Consider the following 20,000-nt stretch of genomic DNA (forward strand, 5'->3'; position numbering starts at 1 on the left):
TTCACTCTGTCCTTTCCTCTCCAAGACTCATCTCTGCCAACTGCCGTGGGCTTCGGCAGGGGCTGCCGCGGGCTGTGCGCGGCCTCCTGGGGGTCCCGCCTGCCCGCGCAGGCAGCTAGGACGGGGTTATCAGCAAAGCCTGTGAGGCGCTCTCATGGGGAGGGGGGCTCCGCAGCCCCCCAAGGTGGCTTCGTACACCTCTTGAACGTGGCCGCCCGGCCGCTCGGTGAGAGCGGTGTCTACCCGGGCAGACAGCCTGTCGGCCCCGCGGCCTGGACAGGCGGGAGCGGGGACTCTTGCGCTCGGGGGCTCTGCTCCAAGGAGCGAGAGCGGACGCTCTGCTCGGCCCGGAGAGTGGGGTGGCGGGGCGCCGTCGCCTCGCTGGAACCAGGGGCGTCGTGACGTGCGCGCGCGCCTAGCCGCCGCCAGAACAGGCCGGAAAGGTTGAGCTGCATACGGATCTAAGCCGTTGCCCAAACTAACTCTGGCCCGTGTGACCGACACAGCCGCGCGCGCGCTTTCCCACGACACTCGACCGCCGGGCTCCCTCGGCCTGGGAGGCACTCTCGGGGCAGGGGGCCACCGCAGCCCCCTTTAGGTGGCTTCGTACACCTCTTGAACGTGGCGCCCGGCCGCTCGGAGAGCGGGGTCTACCCGGGCAGACAGCCTGTCGGCCCCGCGGCCTGGGCAGGCGGAGCGGGTGCTCTTGCGCTCGGGGGCTCTGCTCGGCCCGGAGAGTTGGGTGCGGGGCGCCGTCGCCTCGCTGGAACCAGGGGCGTTGTGACGTTCGCGCGCGCCTAGCCGCCGCCAGGACAGGCCGGAAAGGTTGAGCTGCATACGGATCTAAGCCGTTGCCCAAACTAACTCTGGCTCGTGTGACCGACACAGCCGCGCACGCGCTTTCCTACGACACTCGACCGCCTGGCTCCCCTCGGCCTGGGAGGCACTCTCGGGGCGGGGGGCACCGCAGCCCCCCGAGGTGGCTTCGTACACCTCTTGAACGTTGGGGCCCGGCCGCTCGGAGAGCGGGGTCTACCCGGGCAGACAGCCTGTCGGCCCCGCGGCCTGGACAGGCGGAGCGGGGACTCTTGCGCTCGGGGGCTCTGCTCGGCCCAGAGAGCGGGGTGCGGGGCGCCGTCGCCTCGCTGGAACCAGGGGCGTCGTGACGTTCGCGCGCGCCTAGCCGCCGCCAGAACAGGCCGGAAAGGTTGAGCTGCATACGGATCTAAGCCGTTGCCCAAGCTAACTCTGGCCCGTGTGACCGACACAGCCGCGCACGCGCTTTCCTACGACACTCGACCGCCTGGCTCCCCTCGGCCTGGGAGGCACTCTCGGGGCGGGGGGCACCGCAGCCCCCCGAGGTGGCTTCGTACACCTCTTGAACGTTGGGGCCCGGCCGCTCGGAGAGCGGGGTCTACCCGGGCAGACAGCCTGTCGGCCCCGCGGCCTGGACAGGCGGAGTGGGGACAAGCCAAGGCTACCGGCGGGCCTCGGACGGCCAGGGGTGGAAGGGCTCCACCTCAAGGTGGCTTCGTACACCTCTTGAACGTTGGGGCCCGGCCGCTCGGAGAGCGGGGTCTACCCGGGCAGACAGCCTGCTGGCCCCGCGGCCTGGACAGGCGGAGCGGGGAACCTTGCGCTCGGGGGCTCTGCTCGGCCCAGAGAGTGGGGTGCGGGGCGCCGTCGCCTCGCTGGAACCAGGGGCGTCGTGCCATTCGCGCGCGCGCGCCTAGCCGCCGCCAGAACAGGCCGGAAAGGATGAGCTTCATACGGATCTAAGCCGTTGCCCAAACTACCTCTGGCCCCTGTGACCGACACAGCCGTGGCACGCGCTTTCCTACGACACTCGACCGCCGGGCTCCCTCGGCCTGGGAGGCACTCTCGGGGCGGGGGGCACCGCAGCCCCCCCCAAAGGTGGCTTCGTACACCTCTTGAACGTTGGGGCCCGACCGCTCGGAGAGCGGGGTCTACCCGGGCAGACAGCCTGTCGGCCCCGCGGCCTGGACAGGCGGAGCGGGGAAAAGCCTAGGCTACCGGCGGGCGGGATCGACCGGGAAGCCGCCGTGGGGGAACACAAGTTGGACGCCTCGCACCGTCGCGGACCACCGTCCTCCGTCTCTCGGGAAGGGGGGCCGCCCGAGGCGCACGGGCCTCGGACGGCCAGGGGTGGAAGGGCTCCACCCCGAGGTGGCTTCGTACACCTCTTGAACGTTGGGGCCCGGCCGCTCAGTGAGAACGGGGTCTACCCGGGCAGACAGCCTGTCGGCCCCGCGGCCTGGACAGGCAGAGTGGGGAAAAGCCTAGGCTACCGGGCGGGATCGACCGGGTAGCCGCCGTGGGGGAACACAAGTTGGACGCCTCGCGCCGTCGCGGACCACCGTCCTCCGTCTCTCTCTCCCTCTCTCGGGAAGGGGGGCCGCCCGAGGCGCACGGGCCTCGGACGGCCAGGGGTGGAAGGGCTCCACCCCGAGGTGGCTTCGTACACACCTCTTGAACGTTGGGGCCCGGCCGCTCGGAGAGCGGGGTCTACCCGGGCAGACAGCCTGTCGGCCCCGCGGCCTGGACAGGCAGAGTGGGGAAAAGCCTAGGCCACCGGGCGGGATCGACCGGGTAGCCGCCGTGGGGAACACAACTTGGACGTCTCGCGCCGTCGCGGACCACCGTCCTCCGTCTCTCTCTCCCTCTCTCGGAAGGGAGGCCGCCCGAGGCGCACGGGCCTCGAACGGCCAGGGGTGGAAGGGATCCACCCCCCGCGGGAAGGGGACGCGCGGCGGCACCCGGACGCGGGAGCGTTGACCCGGGGGTCTTTACTCCGCCGAGGCGTAGCCCGGAGAAGGAGCGAGACCGGCCGGCGGGGGTGGAACACCCCCTCATGCCTCGCTCCTTCTGGGGATAAAGCGCGTCGTCCGCAGGCCGCCGTCCCCTATCCCCGCCCTGGACCGCCCGCATCGGCCGGAGCCCGAGGGGACAGGCGGGGGTCCTTCGCTTTCGGGAAAACCGTCACCAAACGTGGGGCCCGTGCCCCGCTCTCGGCCGCCCTGAGGCGGGAGAGCCCGGATCGTTCTCTCTCTCGGCGTCGGCCCCACCGACGCCGTCGCACGGTGGCCTGGGAAAGGGCTGCACCCCCTGCGCCACGCTTCTCCCCCGGAGTACTCCCCCCGCAGGGGGCTCCGCGGGGTGTCCCGACGCGCAGAGTCGCTCGCCTTCTTCCGCGGGGGACGGGAGGGACGCCCACGCGCGTCCCTTCCCCATCCTCGAGAGCCGTACGCGCCGAGGGTGAACCCGCTCGCCGGGGCGCCGGGGAGCAGGGCCCTTGTGGTCCTTCCCCGGACATGGGCGCGGCGAGGGTCCCCCGGCCGCGACGGCTCTCCCGTTGACCCACTCTCTCGCCTTGGGTGGTGGTGATGGAGGCGGCTGCCTACGCCTCAGCCCGGCATCTCGGAGGGGGGTCGCCCGGGCAGCCAGCCAGCCAGCCTGTTGGCCCCGCGGCCTGCACAGGCGGAGTGGGGACACTTGCGCTCTATGACTCTGCTCCCAGGGAGGTGGCAGAGGGGCGGCCGCGGTGCTTTGACTTTGAGCGGTCCCCACTCCAGCACTCTGAGAAATAGTCACTTTGTCAAAGACCGCACACCGCTCGTTCCCTTATATGCAAAAAAGGTGTTCGTCCTGACGTTTTGCGAGCCCTTATTTTACCGTCGTCGGCGCTATCAGGGGAAACAGGCCCGCACCTTCCGCCTTCATGGAACCGTAGCTCGGCCCCGAGGGCCCAGGATTACCCTCATACCGGTTCTCACGACATGCGTCGACACTCGGCTCAGCCCCGGCAGCCGCAGCTCCCGCCGGCCCGGCCAGCCGGGTCCGCACCCCTGGCCGGCGCCTGGAGCGTCTGGACTTTGTCGTTTTCTCTCCGAGACTCGTCTCTGCCAACTGCCGTGGACTTCGGCGGGGGCTGCCGCGGGCTGTGCCCGGCCTCTTGGGGGTCCCGCCTGCCCGCGCAGGCAGCTAGGACGGGGTTATCAGCCCTCTCAGGGGGGCCTCCGCAGCCCCCCAAGGTGGCTTCGTACACCTCTTGAACGTGGCGCCCGGCCGCTCGGTGAGAGCGGGGTCTGCCCGGGCAGCCAGCCAGCCTGTCGGCCCCGCGGCCTGGACAGGCGGAGTGGGGACACTCGCGCTCGATGACTCTGCTCCCAGGGAGGTGGCAGAGGGGCGGACGCGGTGCTTTGACTTTGAGCGGTCCCCACTCCCTTCTCAGCACATTGAGAAATAGTCACTTTGTCAAAGACCGCACACCGCTCGTTCCCTTATATGCAAAAAAGGTGTTCGTCCTGACGTTTTGCGAGGCCTTAATTTACCGCCGTCGGCGCTATCAGGGCAAACAGGCCCGCTCCTTCCGCCTTCCCGGAACCGTGGCTCGGCCCCGAGCGACCAGGTTTACCCTCATACCGGTTCTCACGACATGCATGGATACTCGGCTCAGCCCCGGCAGCCGCAGCTCCCGCCGGCCCGGCCAGCCGGGTACGCCCCCCTGGCCGGCGCCTGGAGCGTTTGCACTTTGTCATTTTTCCTCAAAGACTCATCTCTGCCAACTGCCGTGGGATTCAGCAGGGGCTGCCACGGCTGTTCCCCGCCTCCTGGGTGTCCTGCCCTGCAACACCGGAGGGTCAGTCGGGGTCTTGAGCAACTACTGGTAGGTGCAGCACCTCGGGGGCCCTCTGCAGCCAGCACACGGCTGCCAACAGCCCGCTCTCCATCACCAGCCAGCCCATCTGCATACATCTGCTGGGGGTGCTTTTTTGACTTCCCCCGTTTTGGCCTATGGGGAAAAGCCAAGGGGGGAAACTCCAGAGTCATGCCGACCTCCTGGAACCCCAGCTCGGCCTGGAGCTACTGGTTTGCCCCCTTCCAGGTTCTCAGGACATGCATCGACACTCGGCTCTTCCCCAGCCGCCGCAGCTCCCCTCGGCCCGGCCAGCCGGGTCCGCCCCCCGGACCGGCGCCTGGAGCGTTTGGACTTTGTCGTTTTTTTCTCAAAGACTCATCTCTGCCAACGACTTCAGCAGGGGCTGCCACCTGCTGTTCCCCGCCAATGGGTGTCCTGACCTGCAACACCGGAGGCTCAGGTGTGGTCTTGAGCAACTGCTGGTAGGTGCACCTCGGGGGCCCACTGCAGCCAGCACACTGCTGCCAACAGCCCGCTCCCCGTCACCATCCAGCCCCTCTGCATACATCTGCCGGGGGTGCTTTTTTGACTTCCCCCATTTTGGCCTATGGGGAAAAGCCAGGGGGAAAACCTCCAGAGTCAGGCCGACCTCCTGGAACTCCAGCTCGGCCTTGAGCTACTGGTTTGCCCCCTTCCCGGTTCTCAGGACATGCATCGATACTCGGCTCTTCCCCAGCCGCCGCAGCTCCCGTCGGCCCGGCCAGCCGGGTCCGCCACCCTGGCCGGCGCCTGGAGCATTTGGACTTTGTCGTTTTTTCTCAAAGACTCATCTCTGCCAGCTGCCAAGGACTTCAGTAGGGGCTGCCACCTGCTGTTCCCCGCCAATGGGTGTCCTGCCCTGCCACACCGGAGGCTCAGGCAGGGTCTTGAGCAACTGCTGGTTGGTGCTCTCAGGGGGCCCCTCCACACCCCCAGGCCCACCTCCAGGGCCTCCCTCCCGGCCCCTGGAGCAGCCAGCGCCCCCTCGCCGTCAACGCTCTCTCCCCGTTGGGACTTTGAAACTTTTCTGACCGCGCAAGCTTCGTCAAACGGCAAGGGGGGCAGCCGGCGTTCTGTGCCCGGCCTCCTGGGGTCCTGCCCGGGCACATCGGAGGCTCAGCCAGGGTGTTGAGCCACCACTGGCAGGTGCACTCAGGGGGCCCTCCGCAGACGCCCATGCACACCTCCGCAGCCAGCACACTGCTGCCAACAGCCCGCTCCCCGTCACCCGCCAGCCCCTCTGCATACATCTGCTGGGGGTGCTTTTTTGACTTCCCCCATTTTGGCTTATGAGGAAAAGCCAGGGGGAAAACCTCCAGAGTCAGGCCGACCTCCTGGAACTCCGGCCCGGCCTGGAGCTACTGGTTTGCCCCCTTCCCGGTTCTCAGGACATGCATCGACACTCGGCTCAGCCCCGGCAGCCGCGGCTCCCGCCGGCCCGGCCAGCCGGGTACGCCACCCTGGCCGGCGCTTGGAGCGTTTGGACTTTGTCATTTTTCTCAAAGACCCATCTCTGCCAACTGCCGTGGGCTTCAGCAGTGGCTGCCGCGGGCTGTGCCCGGCCTACTGGGGGGTCCCGCCTGCCCGCGCAGGCAGCTAGGACAGGGCTCTCAGCAAGGGCTTGGAGGCGCTCTCAGGGGGGGGCCTCCGCAGCCCCCCAAGGTGGCTTCGTACACCTCTCGAACGTTGGGGCCCGGCCGCTCGGAGAGCGGGGTCTGCCCGGGCAGCCAGCCAGCCTGTCGGCCCCACGGCCCGCGCTGGCGGAGTGGGGACACTCGCGCTCGATGTCTCTGCTCCCAGGGAGGCGGCAGAGGGGCGGCCGCGGTGCTTTGACTTTGAGCGGTCCCCACTCCCTTCTCAGCACATTGAGAAATAGTCACTTTGTCAAAGACCGCACACCGCTCGTTCCCTTATATGCAAAAAAGGTGTTCGTCCTGACGTTTTGCGAGGCCTTAATTTACCGCCGTCGGCGCTATCAGGGAAAACGGGCACGCTCCTTCCGCCCTACTGGAACCGTGCCTCGGCCCGGAGCGACCAGGATTACCCTCATACCGGTTCTCACGACATGCATCGACACTCGGCTCTTCCCCGGCAGCCGCAGCTCCCGCCGGCCCGGCCAGCCGGGTCCGCCCCCCTGGCCGGCGCCTGGAGCGTTTGCACTTTGTCATTTTTTCTCAAAGACTCATCTCTGCCAACTGCCCTGGGCTTCAGCAGTGGCTGCCTCGGGCTGTGCCCGGCCTCTTGGGGGTCCCGCCTGCCCGCGCAGGCAGCTAGGACGGGGTTATCAGCCCTCTCAGGGGGGCCACCGCAGCCCCCCAAGGTGGCTTCGTACACCTCTTGAACGTTGGGCCCGGCCGCTCGGAGAGCGGGGTCTGCCCGGGCAGCCAGCCAGCCTGTCGGCCCCGCGGCCTGGGCAGGCGGAGTGGGGACCCTCGCGCTCGATGAGTCTGCTCCCAGGGAGGTGGCAGAGGGGCGGCCGCGGCGCTTTGACTTTGAGCGGTCCCCACTCCGCACATTGAGAAATAGTCACTTTGTCAAAGACCGCACACCGCTCGTTCCCTTATATGCAAAAAAGGTGTTCGTCCTGACGTTTTGCGAGGCCTTATTTTACCGCCGTCGGCGCTATCAGGGGAAGCGGGCCCGCTCCTTCCGCCTTCCTGGAACCGTGCCTCGGCCCCGAGGGCCCAGGATTACCCTCATACCGGTTCTCACGACATGCATCGACACTCGGCTCAGCCCCGGCAGCCGCAGCTCCCGCCGGCCCGACCAGCCGGGTCCGTCCCCCTGGCCGGCGCCCGGAGCGTTTGGACTTTGTCGTTTTTTCATCCAACACTCTCCTCTGGCAAATGCCATGGACTTCAGCGGGGGCTGCCGCGGGCTGTTCCCCGCCTCCTGGGTGTCCTGCCCTGCAACACCGGAGGCACAGGCACACTGCTGCCAACAGCCCGCTCTCCATCACCCCCCAGCCCCTTCTGCATACATCTGCCGGGGGTGCTTTTTTGCCTCCCCCCATTTTGGCCTATGGGGAAAAGCCAGGGGGAAAACGTCCAGAGTCAGGCCGACCTCCTGGAACTCCAGCTCGGCCTGGAGCCACCGGTTTGTCCCCTTCCCGGTTCTCACGACATGCACCGACACTCGGCTCAGCCCCGGCAGCCGCAGCACCCGCCGGCCCGGCCAGCCGGGTCCGTTCCCCTGGCCGGCACGCCTGGAGCATCTGGACTTTGTCGTTTTTCCTCCAAGACTCGCCTCTGGCAAATGCCATGGACTTCAGCGGGGGCTGCCGCGGGCTGTTCCCCGCCTCCTGGGTGTCCTGCCCTGCAACACCGGAGGCTCAGGCAGGGTCTTCAGCTACTGCTGGTAGGTGCACCTCGGGGGCCCTCCGCAGCCGCCCCGGGCCACCCCTGCAGCCAGCACACTGCTGCCAACAGCCCGCTCCCCATCACCAGCCAGCCCCTCTGCATACATCTGCTGGGGGTGCTTTTTTGACTTCCCCCCTTTTGGCCTATGGGGAAAAGCCAGGGGGACAATCTCCAGAGTCCTGCCGACCTCCTGGAACTCCAGCCCGGCCTGGAGCCACCGGTCTGTCCCCTTCCCGGTTCTCAGGGATTTTTGGACTTGTGATTTTCGTGATTCGTCTCTTCAAACTTTGTTGGACTACAATGGGGGGGCGACCGGCGGTCCGTGCCCAGCCTCCAGGGTGTCCTGCCCTGCAACACCAGAGGCTCGGGCAGGGTCTTGACCAACTACTGTTGGGTGCTCCTAGGGGGCCCCTCCACACCCCCAGGCCCACCTCCAGGACATCCCTCCCGGCCCCTGGAGCAGCCAGCACCCCCTCGCCGTCAACACTCTCCCCCCGTGGGGACTTTGAAACTTTTCTGACCGTGCAAGCTTCATCAAACGGCAAGGGGGCAACCGGCGTTCTGTGCCCAGCCTCCTGGGGTCCTGCCCGGGCACATCGGAGGCTCTGGCTGGGTGTTGAGTCACTACTGGCAGATGCACTCAGGGGGCCCTACGCTGCCGCCCATGCACACTGCTGCCAACAGCCCGCTCCCCATCACCCGCCAGCCCCTCTGCATACATCTGCCGGGGGTGCTTTTTTGACTTCCCCCATTTTGGCCTATGGGGAAAAGCCAGGGGGAAAACCACCAGAGTCAGGCCGACCTCCTGGAACCCCAGCTCGGCCCGGAGCCACCGGTTTGTCCCCTTCCCGGTTCTCAGGACATGCATTGACACCCGGCTCAGCACCGGCAGCCGCAGCCCTCGCCAGCCCGGCCAGCCGGGTCCGCCACCCTGGCCGGCGCCTGGAGCGTTTGGACTTTGTCATTTTCATGACTTGTCTCCTCAAACTTTGTCCGACTGCAAGGGGGGCTGCCGCAGTCCGTGCCCAGCCTCCAGGGGTTGCCCCCGGCCACTGGAGCAGCCAGCACCCCCTCGCCGTCAACACTCTCTCCCCGTTGGGACTTTGAAACTTTTCTGACCGTGCAAGCTTCGTCAAACGGCAAGGGGGCAGGCTGCGGTCTGTGCCCGGCCTCCTGGGGTCCTGCCCGGGCACATCGGAGGCTCAGCCTGGGTTTTCCGCCACCACTGGTAGGTGCGCTTTGGGGGCCCTCCGCAGCCGCCCCGGGCCACCCCTGCAGCCAGCACACTGCTGCCAACAGCCCGCTCTCCATCACCAGCCAGCCCCTCTGTACACATCTGCCGGGGGGGTGCTTTTTTTGAGACATACTGTCACTTTGTCAAAGACCGCACACCGCTCGTTCCCTTATACCCCGACAAGGTGTTCGTGGTGACGTTTTGCGAGGCCTTATTTTACCGCCGTCGGCGCTATCAGGGGAAGCAGGCCCGCTCCTTCCGCCCTCCTGGAACCGTGCCTCGGCCCGGAGCGGCCAGGTTTACCCTCATACCGGTTCTCGTGACCTGCATTGACACTCGGCTCTTCCCCAGCCGCCGTAGCTCCCGCCGGTCCCAGCCAGCCAGGTCCGCCCCCCTGGCCGGCGCCTGGAGCGTTTGGACTTTGTCATTTTCATGACTTGTCTCCTCAAACTTTGTTCGACTGCAAGGGGGGGGGGGCTGCCGCGGTCCGTGCCCAGCCTCCAGGGGTTGCCCCCGGAGCAGCCAGCACCCCCTCGCCGTCAACACTCTCTCCCCGTGGGGACTTTGAAACTTTTCTGACCGTGCAAGCGTCATCAGACGGCAAGGGGGCAGGCTGCGGTCTGTGCCCGGCCTCCTGGGGTCCTGCCCGGGCACATCGGAGGCTCAGCCAGGGTCTTGGGCCCCTACTGGTAGGTGCACTTTGGGGGCCCTCCGCAGCCGCCCAGGCCCACCCCTGCAGCCACCACACGGCTGCCAACAGCCCGCTCTCCATAACCCCCCAGCCCATTGCATACATCTGCTGGGGGTGCTTTTTTGACTTCCCCCATTTTGGCCTATGGGGAAAGGCCGGGGGGGGAAACCTCCAGAGTCAGGCCGACCTCCTGGAACTCCAACCCGGCCTGGAGCCACTGGTTTGTCCCCTTCCCGGTTCTCAGGACATGCGTCGACACTCGGCTAAGCCCCGGCAGCCACAGCCCCCGTCGGCCGGGCCAGCCGGGTCCACCACCCTGCCCGGCGCCCAGAGCGTTTGGACTTTGTCGTTTTTTTCTCCAAGACTCGCCTCTGGCACATGCCATGGGCTTCAGCGGGGGCTGCTCCCCGCCTCCTGGGTGTCCTGCCCGGGCACATCGGAGGCACAGGCAATGTCTTGAGCCACCACTGGTAGGTGCACTCAGGGGGCCCTCCGCAGCCGCCCTGGGCCACCCCTGCAGCCAGCACACTGCTGCCAACAGCCCGCTCTCCATCGCCCCCCAGCCCCTCTGCATACATCTGCTGGGGGTGCTTTTTTGACTTCCCCCATTTCGGCCTATGGGGAAAAGCCAGGGGGAAAACCTCCAGAGTCAGGCCGACCTCCTGGAACTCCAGCTCGGCCTGGAGCTACTGGTCTGTCCCCTTCCCGGTTCTCAGGACCTGCATTGACACTCGGCTCAGCCCCAGCCGCCGCAGCCCCCGCCGGCCCGGCCAGCCGGGTCCGCACCCCTGGACGGCACGCCTGGAGCGTTTGGACTTTGTCATTTTCATGACTTGTCTCCTCAGACATTGTCCGACTGCAAGGGGGGCGGCCGCGGTCCGTGCCCAGCCTCCAGGGGTTGCCCCCGGCCCCTGGAGCAGCCAGCACCCCCTCGCCGTCAACACTCTCTCCCCGTCGGGACTTTGAAACTTTTTCTGACCGTGCAAGCTTCATCAAACGGCAAGGGGGCAGGCTGCGGTCTGTGCCCGGCCTCCTGGGGTCCTGCCGGGGGACATCGGAGGCTCAGCCAGGGTCTTGAGCCACCGCTGGCAGGTGCACTCTGGGGGCCCTCCGCAGCCGCCCATGCACACCTCTGCAGCCTGCACACTGCTGCCAACAGCCCGCTCCCCATCACCCGCCAGCCCCTCTGCATACATCTGCTGGGGGTGCTTTTTTGCCTCCCCCCGTTTTGGCCTATGGGGAAAAGCCAGGGGGAAAACCACCAGAGTCATGCCGAACTCCTGGAACTCCAGCTCGGCCTGGAGCTACTGATCTGTCCCCTTCCCGGTTCTCAGGACATGCATTGACACTCGGCTCAGCCCCGGCAGCCGCAGCCCCCGCCAGCCCGGCCAGCCGGGTCTGCCCCCCTGGCCGGCGCCTGGAGCGTTTGGACTTTATCATTTTCATGACTTGTCTCCTCAAACTTTGTCCGCCTGCAAGGGGGGCGGCCGCGGTCCGTGCCCAGCCTCCAGGGGTTGCCCCCGGCCCCTGGAGCAGCCAGCACCCCCTCGCCGTCAACACTCTCTCCCCGTTGGGACTTTGAAACTTTTCTGACCGTGCAAGCTTCATCAAACGGCAAGGGGGCAGGCTGCGGTCTGTGCCCGGCCTCCTGGGGTCCTGCCCGGGCACATCGGAGGCTCAGCCAGGGTTTTGAGCCACTGCTGGCAGGTGCACTCAGGGGGCCCTCCGCAGCCGCCCAGGCCCACCCCTGCAGCCAGCACATGGCTGCCAGCAGCCACCACACAGCTGCCAACAGCCCGCTCTCCATCGCCCCCCAGCCCCCCTGCATACATCTGGCGGGGGTGCTTTTTTGACTTCCCCCATTTTGGCCTATGGGGAAAAGCCAGGGGGGACACCTCCAGAGTCAGGCCGACCTCCTGGAACTCCAGCTCGGCCCGGAGCCACCGGTTTGTCCCCTTCCCGGTTCTCAGGACATGCATTGACACCCAGATCTTCCCTGGCAGCCGCAGCTCCCGCCGGCCCGGCCAGCCAGGTCCGCACCCCTGGCCGGCGCCTGGAGCGTTTGGACTTTGTCATTCTCATGACTTGTCTCCTCAAACTTTGTTCGACTGCAAGAGGGGCTGCCGGGGTCCGTGCCCAGCCTCCAGGGGTTGCCCCCGGCCCCTGGAGCAGCCAGCACCCCCTCGCCGTCAACACTCTCTCCCCGTTGGGACTTTGAAACTTTTCTGACCGTGCAAGCTTCATCAAACGGCAAGGGGGCAGGCTGCGGTCTGTGCCCGGCCTCCTGGGGTCCTGCCCGGGGACATCGGAGGCTCCGCCTGGGTCTTGAGCAACTACTGGTAGGTGCGCTTTGGGGGGCCCTCCGCAGCCGCCCCGGGCCACCCCTGCAGCCAGCACACTGCTGCCAACAGCCCGCTCTCCATCACCAACCAGCCAGCCAGCCCCGTCTGCACACATCTGCCGGGGGTGCTTTTTTTGAGACATACTGTCACTTTGTCAAAGACCGCACACCGCTCGTTCCCTTATACCCCGACAAGGTGTTCGCGGTGACGTTTTGCGAGGCCTTATTTTACCGCCGTCGGCGCTATCAGGGGAAGCAGGCCCGCTCCTTCCGCCTTCCCGGAACCGTGGCTCGGCCCGGAGCGACCAGGATTACCCTCATACCGGTTCTCATGACATGCATTGACACTCGGCTCAGCCCCGGCAGCCGCAGCTCCCACCGGCCAGGCCAGCCGTGTCTGCCCCCCTGGCCGGCACGCCTGGAGCGTTTGGACTTTGTCATTTTTTCCCCCAAGACTCGCCTCTGCCAACTGCCAAGGACTTCAGCAGGGGCTGCCACGGCTGTTCCCCGCCTCCTGGGGTTCATGCCCGGGCACACCGGAGGCTCAGGCATTGTCTTGAGCGACTACTGTTGGGTGCTCTCACGGGGCCCCTCCACACCCCCAGGCCGACCTCCAGGGGCTCCAGCCCGGCCCCAGGGGCAGCCAGCACCCCTTCGCCGTCAACACTCTCCCCCCGTTGGGACTTTGAAACTTTTCCGACCGTGCAAGCGTCATCGGACGGCAAGGGGGTAAGCTGCGGGCTCTGCCCGGCCTCCTGGTGTCCTGCCCGGCCCCGTGGGGCGGACAGGCAGGGTTTCTCACCCACTACCCGTAGGCACTCTCAGGGGGCCCTCCGCGCCCTCAGGCCGCCCTCCCCGGGCTTCCCCCGGGTCCGCGGAGCAGCCCGACACCCCTCGCCGCACCGTCTCTCGCCCCCGTTGGGACTTTGAAACTTTTCCCCCCCGTGCAAACCTCACCGGGGGGCAGAGGGAGAGACCCGCGGGCCGTGCCCGGCCTCCCGGGACTCCCTCCGGGCAGCGCGGGCGGCTCGGACGGGGTTTTGAGCGAGTGCTGGGGGGGGTGTCTTCGGGGGCCCCCCGCGGGCCCCCCGGGGCACCTGCGCGGGGTGGCCCCTGCTGCCAGACACCCACTCCCTATCGACCATCCAGCCCCCCTACATACATCTGGCGGGGGTGCTTTTTTGAGTTCCCCCATTTTGGCAACTTGGCACATCCTATGGGGAAACCGGCAAAATCATGCCGACCTCCTGGAACTCCGGCTCGGCCTGGAGCCGCCGGTTTGTCCCCTTCCCGGTTCTCAGGCATTTTCGGACTTTGTCATTTTTTCAGCACTCTGTCAATGCGGCCAGCGGGAGCTGCCGCGGTCTGTGCCCAGGCACCAGGCTCTCCAAACGGACACCGGCGGAGGGTCAGGGGGTGTCTCGGCCAGATACTGAAAAACACTCAGGGGGTGCCCAGGCACCAGGCACTCCAAACGGACACCGTCGGAGGGTCAGGGGGTGTCTCAGCCAGATACTGAAAAACACTCAGGGGCGCACGGGGGCTGCACAGGGCCACCCCGGGCGGCCATATTGGCGGCTGGGACCCCCTATTCAGCAAACGCCAGGGGGCGCTCAGGGACACCCGGGGGCTGCTCCACTCGCCCCAGGCCGGCCTCCCTGAGGCGGGCACGTTAGCGGCTGAGACCCCCTCTCGAGCAGAGACCGGGGGGCGCTCGGGGACACACGGGGGCTGCTCCACTCGCCCCAGGCCGGACTCCCTGAGGCGGGCACATCAGCGGCTGAGAACCCCTCTCCACCAATGACCGGGGGACGCTCAGGGACACACGGGGGCTGCTCCACTCGCCCCAGGCCGGCCTCCCTGGGTACCCAGGCGGGCACATTAGCGGCTGAGACCCCCTCTCGACCAAAGACCGGGGGCGCTCAGGGACACGCGGGGGCTGCTCCACTCGCCCCAGGCCGGCCTCCCTGAGGCGGGCACATTAGCGGCTGAGACCCCCTCTCGACCAGAGACCGGGGGGCACTCGGGGACACACGGGGGCTGCTCCACTCGCCCCAGGCCGGACTCCCTGAGGCGGGCACATTAGCGGCCGAGACCCCCTCTCGACCAGAGACCGGGGGGCGCTCGGGGACACACGGGGGCTGCTCCACTCGCCCCAGGCCGGACTCCCTGAGGCGGGCACATTAGCGGCCGAGACCCCCTCTCCACCAGAGACCGGGGGGCGCTCGGGGACACACGGGGGCTGCTCCACTCACCCCAGGCCGGACTCCCTGAGGCCGGCACATTAGCGGCTGAGACCCCCTCTCCACCAAAGACCGGGGGGCGCTCGGGGACACACGGGGGCTGCTCCACTCGCCCCAGGCCGGACTCCCTGAGGCGGGCACATTAGCGGCTGAGACCCCCTCTCCACCAAAGACCGGGGGCACTCAGGGACACACGGGGGCCGCTCCACTCGCCCCAGGCCGGACTCCCTGAGGCGGGCACATTAGCGGCTGAGACCCCCTCTTCAGCAAACGCCAGGGGACACTCGGGGACACACGGGGGCTGCTCCACTCGCCCCAGGACGGACTCCCTGAGGCGGGCACATTAGCGGCTGGGACCCCCTCTCCACCAAAGACCGGGGGGCGCTCGGGGACACACGGGGGCTGCTCCACTCGCCCCAGGCCGGACTCCCTGAGGCGCGCACATTAGCGGCTGGGACCCCCTCTCCACCAAAGACCGGGGGGCGCTCGGGGACACACAGGGGCTGCTCCACTCGCCCCAGGCCGGCCTCTGTAGGTACCCAGGCGGGCACATTAGCGGCTGAGACCCCCTCTCCACCAAAGACCGGGGGGCGCTCGGGGACACACAGGGGCTGCTCCACTCGCCCCAGGCCGGCCTCTCTAGGTACCCAGGCGGGCACATTAGCGGCTGAGACCCCCTCTTGACCAAAGACCGGGGGACACTCAGGGACACACGGGGGCTGCTCCACTCACCCCAGGCCGGCCTCCCTAGGTACCCGGGCGGGCACATTAGCGGCTGAGACCCCCTCTTCAGCAAACGCCAGGGGACGCTCAGGGACACACGGGGGCTGCTCCACTCGCCCCAGGCCGGACTCCCTGAGGCGGGCACATTAGCGGCTGAGACCCCCTCTCCACCAAAGACCGGGGGGGGGGCGCTCGGGGACACACGGGGGCTGCTCCACTCGCCCCAGGCCGGACTCCCTGCGTACCCGGGCGGGCACATTAGCGGCTGAGACCCCCTCTCGACCAAAGACCGGGGGACGCTCAGGGACACACGGGGGCCCCTCCGCGCCCCCAGGCCGACCTCCAGGGCCTCCCTCCCGGCCCCTGGAGCAGCCAGCACCCCCTCGCCGTCAACACTCTCTCCCCGTTGGGACTTTGAAACTTTTCTGACCGTGCAAGCTTCATCGGACGGCAAGGGGGCAGGCTGCGGTCTGTGCCCGGCCTCCTGGGGTCCTGCCCGGGCACATCGGAGGCTCAGCGGGGGTTTTGAGCCACCGCTGGCAGGTGCACTCAGGGGGCCCTCCGCAGCCGCCCCGGGCCACCCCTGCAGCCAGCACACCGCTGCCAACAGCCCGCTCTCCGTCACCAGCCAGGCCCGTCCGCGCACATCTGCCGGGAGGGAGCTTTTTTTGAGACATACTGTCACTTTGTCAAAGACCGCACACCGCTCGTTCCCATATACCCCGACAAGGTGTTCGTGGTGACGTTTTGCGAGGCCTTATTTTACCGTCGTCGGCGCTATCAGGGGAAACACGCCCGCTCCTTCCGCCTCCCTGGTACCCTGGCTGGGCCCGGAGCGACCAGGATTACCCTCATACCGGTTCTCACGACCTGCACTGACACTCGACTCTGCCCCGGCCGCCGCAGCTCCCGCAGGCCCGGCCAGCCGGGTCCGCCCCCCTGGCCGGCGCCCGGAGCGTTTGGACTTTGTCGTTTCTTCTCCAAGACGCGTCTCTGCCAACTGCCGTGGACTTCAGCGGGGGCTGCTCCCCGTCTCCTGGGTGTCCTGCCCGGGCACATCGGAGGCTCAGCCTGGGTCTTCAGCCCCTACTGGTAGGTGCACTCAGGGGGCCCTCCGCAGCCGCCCAGGCCCACCCCTGCAGCCAGCACACGGCTGCCAGCAGCCACCACACAGCTGCCAACAGCCCGCTCTCCGTCACCCCCCAGCCCCTTCTGCATACATCTGCTGGGGGTGCTTTTTTGACTTCCCCCCTTTGGCCAATGGGGAAAAAGCTAAGGGGAAAACCTCCAGAGTCAGGCCGACCTCCTGGAACTCCAACCCGGCCTGGAGCCACCGGTTTGTCCCCTTCCCGGTTCTCACGACATGCATCGACACTCGGCTCAGCCCCGGCAGCCGCAGCCCCCGCCGGCCCCGCCAGCCCGGTCCGCAACCCTGGCCAGCGCCTGGAGCGTTTGGACTTTGTCATTTTTTCTCAAAGACCCATCTCTGCCAACTGCCGTGGGCTTCAGCGGGGGCTGCTCCCCGCCTCCTGGGTGTCCTGCCCGGGCACATCGGAGGCTCAGGCAATGTCTTGAGCCACCGCTGGCAGGTGCACTCAGGGGGCCCTCCGCAGCCTCCCAGGCCCACCCCCGCAGCCAGCACATGGCTGCCAGCAGCCACCACACAGCTGCCAACAGCCCGCTCTCCGTCACCCCCCAGCCCCTTATGCATACATCTGCTGGGGGTGCTTTTTTGACTTCCCCCCTTTTGGCCTATGGGGAAATGCTAAGGGGAAAACCTCCAGAGTCAGGCCGACCTCCTGGAACTCCAACCCGGCCTGGAGCCACAGGTTTGTCCCCTTCCCGGTTCTCACGACATGCATCGACACTCGGCTCAGCCCCGGCAGCCGCAGCTCCCGCCGGCCCGGCCAGCCCGGTCCGCACCCCTGGCCAGCGCCTGGAGCGTTTGGACTTTGTCATTTTTTCTCAAAGACCCATCTCTGCCAACTGCCGTGGGCTTCAGCGGGGGCTGCTCCCCGCCTCCTGGGTGTCCTGCCCGGGCACATCGGAGGCTCAGGCAATGTCTTGAGCCACCGCTGGTAGCTGCACTCAGGGGGCCCTCAGCAGCCGCCCAGGCCCACCCCTGCAGCCAGCACACGGCTGCCAGCAGCCACCACACAGCTGCCAACAGCCCGCTCTCCGTCACCCCCCAGCCCCTCCTGCATACATCTGCTGGGGGTGCTTTTTTGACTTCCCCCCTTTTGGCCTATGGGAAAAAGCTAAGGGAAAAACCTCCAGAGTCAGGCCGACCTCCTGGAACTCCAACCCGGCCTGGAGCCACCGGTTTGTCCCCTTCCCGGTTCTCAGGACATGCATAGACACTCGGCTCAGCCCCGGCCGCCGCAGCCCCCGCCGGCCCGGCCAGCCCGGTCCGCACCCCTGGCCAGCGCCTGGAGCGTTTGGACTTTGTCATTTTTTCTCCAAGACTCGCCTCTGCCAACTGCCGTGGGCTTCAGCGGGGGCTGCTCCCCGCCTCCTGGGTGTCCTGCCCGGGCACATCGTATGCTCAGGCAATGTCTTGAGCCACCGCTGGTAGGTGCACTCAGGGGGCAGTCCGCAGCCGCCCGGGGCCCACCCCTGCAGCCAGCACACGGCTGCCAGCAGCCACCACACAGCTGCCAACAGCCCGCTCTCCGTCACCCCCCAGCCCAACTCTGCATACATCTGCCGGGGGTGCTTTTTTGACTTCCCCCCTTTTGGCCTATGGGGAAAAGCTAAGGGGAAAACCTCCAGAGTCAGGCCGACCTCCTGGAACTCCAACCCGGCCTGGAGCCACCGGTTTGTCCCCTTCCCGGTTCTCAGGACATGCCTAGACACTCGGCTCAGCCCCGGCCGCCGCAGCCCCCGCCGGCCCGGCCAGCCCGGTCCGCACCCCTGGCCGGCACGCCTGGAGCGTTTGGACTTTGTCGTTTTTTTCAAAGACTCATCTCTGCCAACTGCCGTGGGCTTCAGCGGGGGCTGCTCCCCGCCTCCCGGGTGTCCTGCCCGGGCACATCGGAGGCTCAGGCAATGTCTTGAGCCACCGCTGGTAGCTGCGCTTTGGGGGCCCTCGGCAGCCGCCCAGGCCCACCCCTGCAGCCAGCACACGGCTGCCAGCAGCCACCACACAGCTGCCAACAGCCCGCTCTCCATCACCCCCCAGCCACTTCTGCATACATCTGCTGGGGGTGCTTTTTTGACTTCCCCCGTTTTGGCCTATGGTAAAATGCTAAGGGGAAAACCTCCAGAGTCAGGCCGACCTCCTGGAACTCCAGCTCGGCCTCGAGCCACCGGTTTGTCCCCTTCCCGGTTCTCACGACATGCATCGACACTCGGCTCAGCCCCAGCAGCTGCAGCTCCCGCCGGCCCGGCCAGCCCGGTCCGCACCCCTGGCCAGCGCCTGGAGCGTTTGGACTTTGTCATTTTTTTTCAAAGACTCGTCTCTGCCAACTGCCGTGGGCTTCAGCGGGGGCTGCTCCCCGCCTCCTGGGTGTCCTGCCCGGGCACATCGTATGCTCAGGCAATGTCTTGAGCCACCGCTGGTAGGTGCACTCAGGGGGCCCTCCGCAGCCGCCCAGGCCCACCCCTGCAGCCAGCACACGGCTGCCAGCAGCCACCACACAGCTGCCAACAGCCCGCTCTCCGTCACCCCCCAGCCCATCTGCATACATCTGGCGGGGGTGCTTTTTTGACTTCCCCCCTTTTGGCCTATGGGGAAAAGCCAGGGGGGAAACCTCCAGAGTCAGGCCGACCTCCTGGAACTCCAACCCGGCCTGGAGCCACAGGTTTGTCCCCTTCCCGGTTCTCAGGACAAGCATAGACACTCGGCTCAGCCCCGGCCGCCGCAGCCCCCGCCGGCCCGGCCAGCCCGGTCCGCACCCCTGGCCAGCGCCTGGAGCGTTTGGACTTTGTCATTTTTTCTCAAAGACCCATCTCTGCCAACTGCCCTGGGCTTCAGCGGGGGCTGCTCCCCGCCTCCTGGGTGTCCTGCCCGGGCACATCGGAGGCTCAGGCAATGTCTTGAGCCACCGCTGGCAGGTGCACTCAGGGGGCCCTCCGCAGCCTCCCGGGCCCACCCCCGCAGCCAGCACACGGCTGCCAGCAGCCACCACACAGCTGCCAACAGCCCGCTCTCCGTCACCCCCCAGCCCCTTATGCATACATCTGCTGGGGGTGCTTTTTTGACTTCCCCCCTTTTGGCCTATGGGATAATGCCAAGGGGAAAACCTCCAGAGTCAGGCCGACCTCATGGAACTCCAACCCGGCCTGAAGCCACCGGTTTGTCCCCTTCCCGGTTCTCACGACATGCATCGACACTCGGCTCAGCCCCGGCAGCCGCAGCTCCCGCCGGCCCGGCCAGCCCGGTCCGCACCCCTGGCCAGCGCCTGGAGCGTTTGGACTTTGTCATTTTTTCAAAGACTCATCTCTGATAACTGCCGTGGGCTTCAGCGGGGGCTGCTCCCCGCCTCCTGGGTGTCCTGCCCGGGCACATCGGAGGGTCAGCCTGGGTCTTGAGCCACTGCTGGTAGGTGCGCTTTGGGGGCCCTCGGCAGCCGCCCAGGCCCACCCCTGCAGCCAGCACACGGCTGCCAGCAGCCACCACACAGCTGCCAACAGCCCGCTCTCCGTCACCCCCCAGCCCCTCCTGCATACATCTGCTGGGGGTGCTTTTTTGACTTCCCCCCTTTTGGC

The sequence above is a fragment of the Eleutherodactylus coqui genome, unplaced genomic scaffold (assembly GCF_035609145.1).
Source record: "Eleutherodactylus coqui strain aEleCoq1 unplaced genomic scaffold, aEleCoq1.hap1 HAP1_SCAFFOLD_197, whole genome shotgun sequence".
Classification (NCBI taxonomy): Eukaryota; Metazoa; Chordata; class Amphibia; order Anura; family Eleutherodactylidae; genus Eleutherodactylus; species Eleutherodactylus coqui.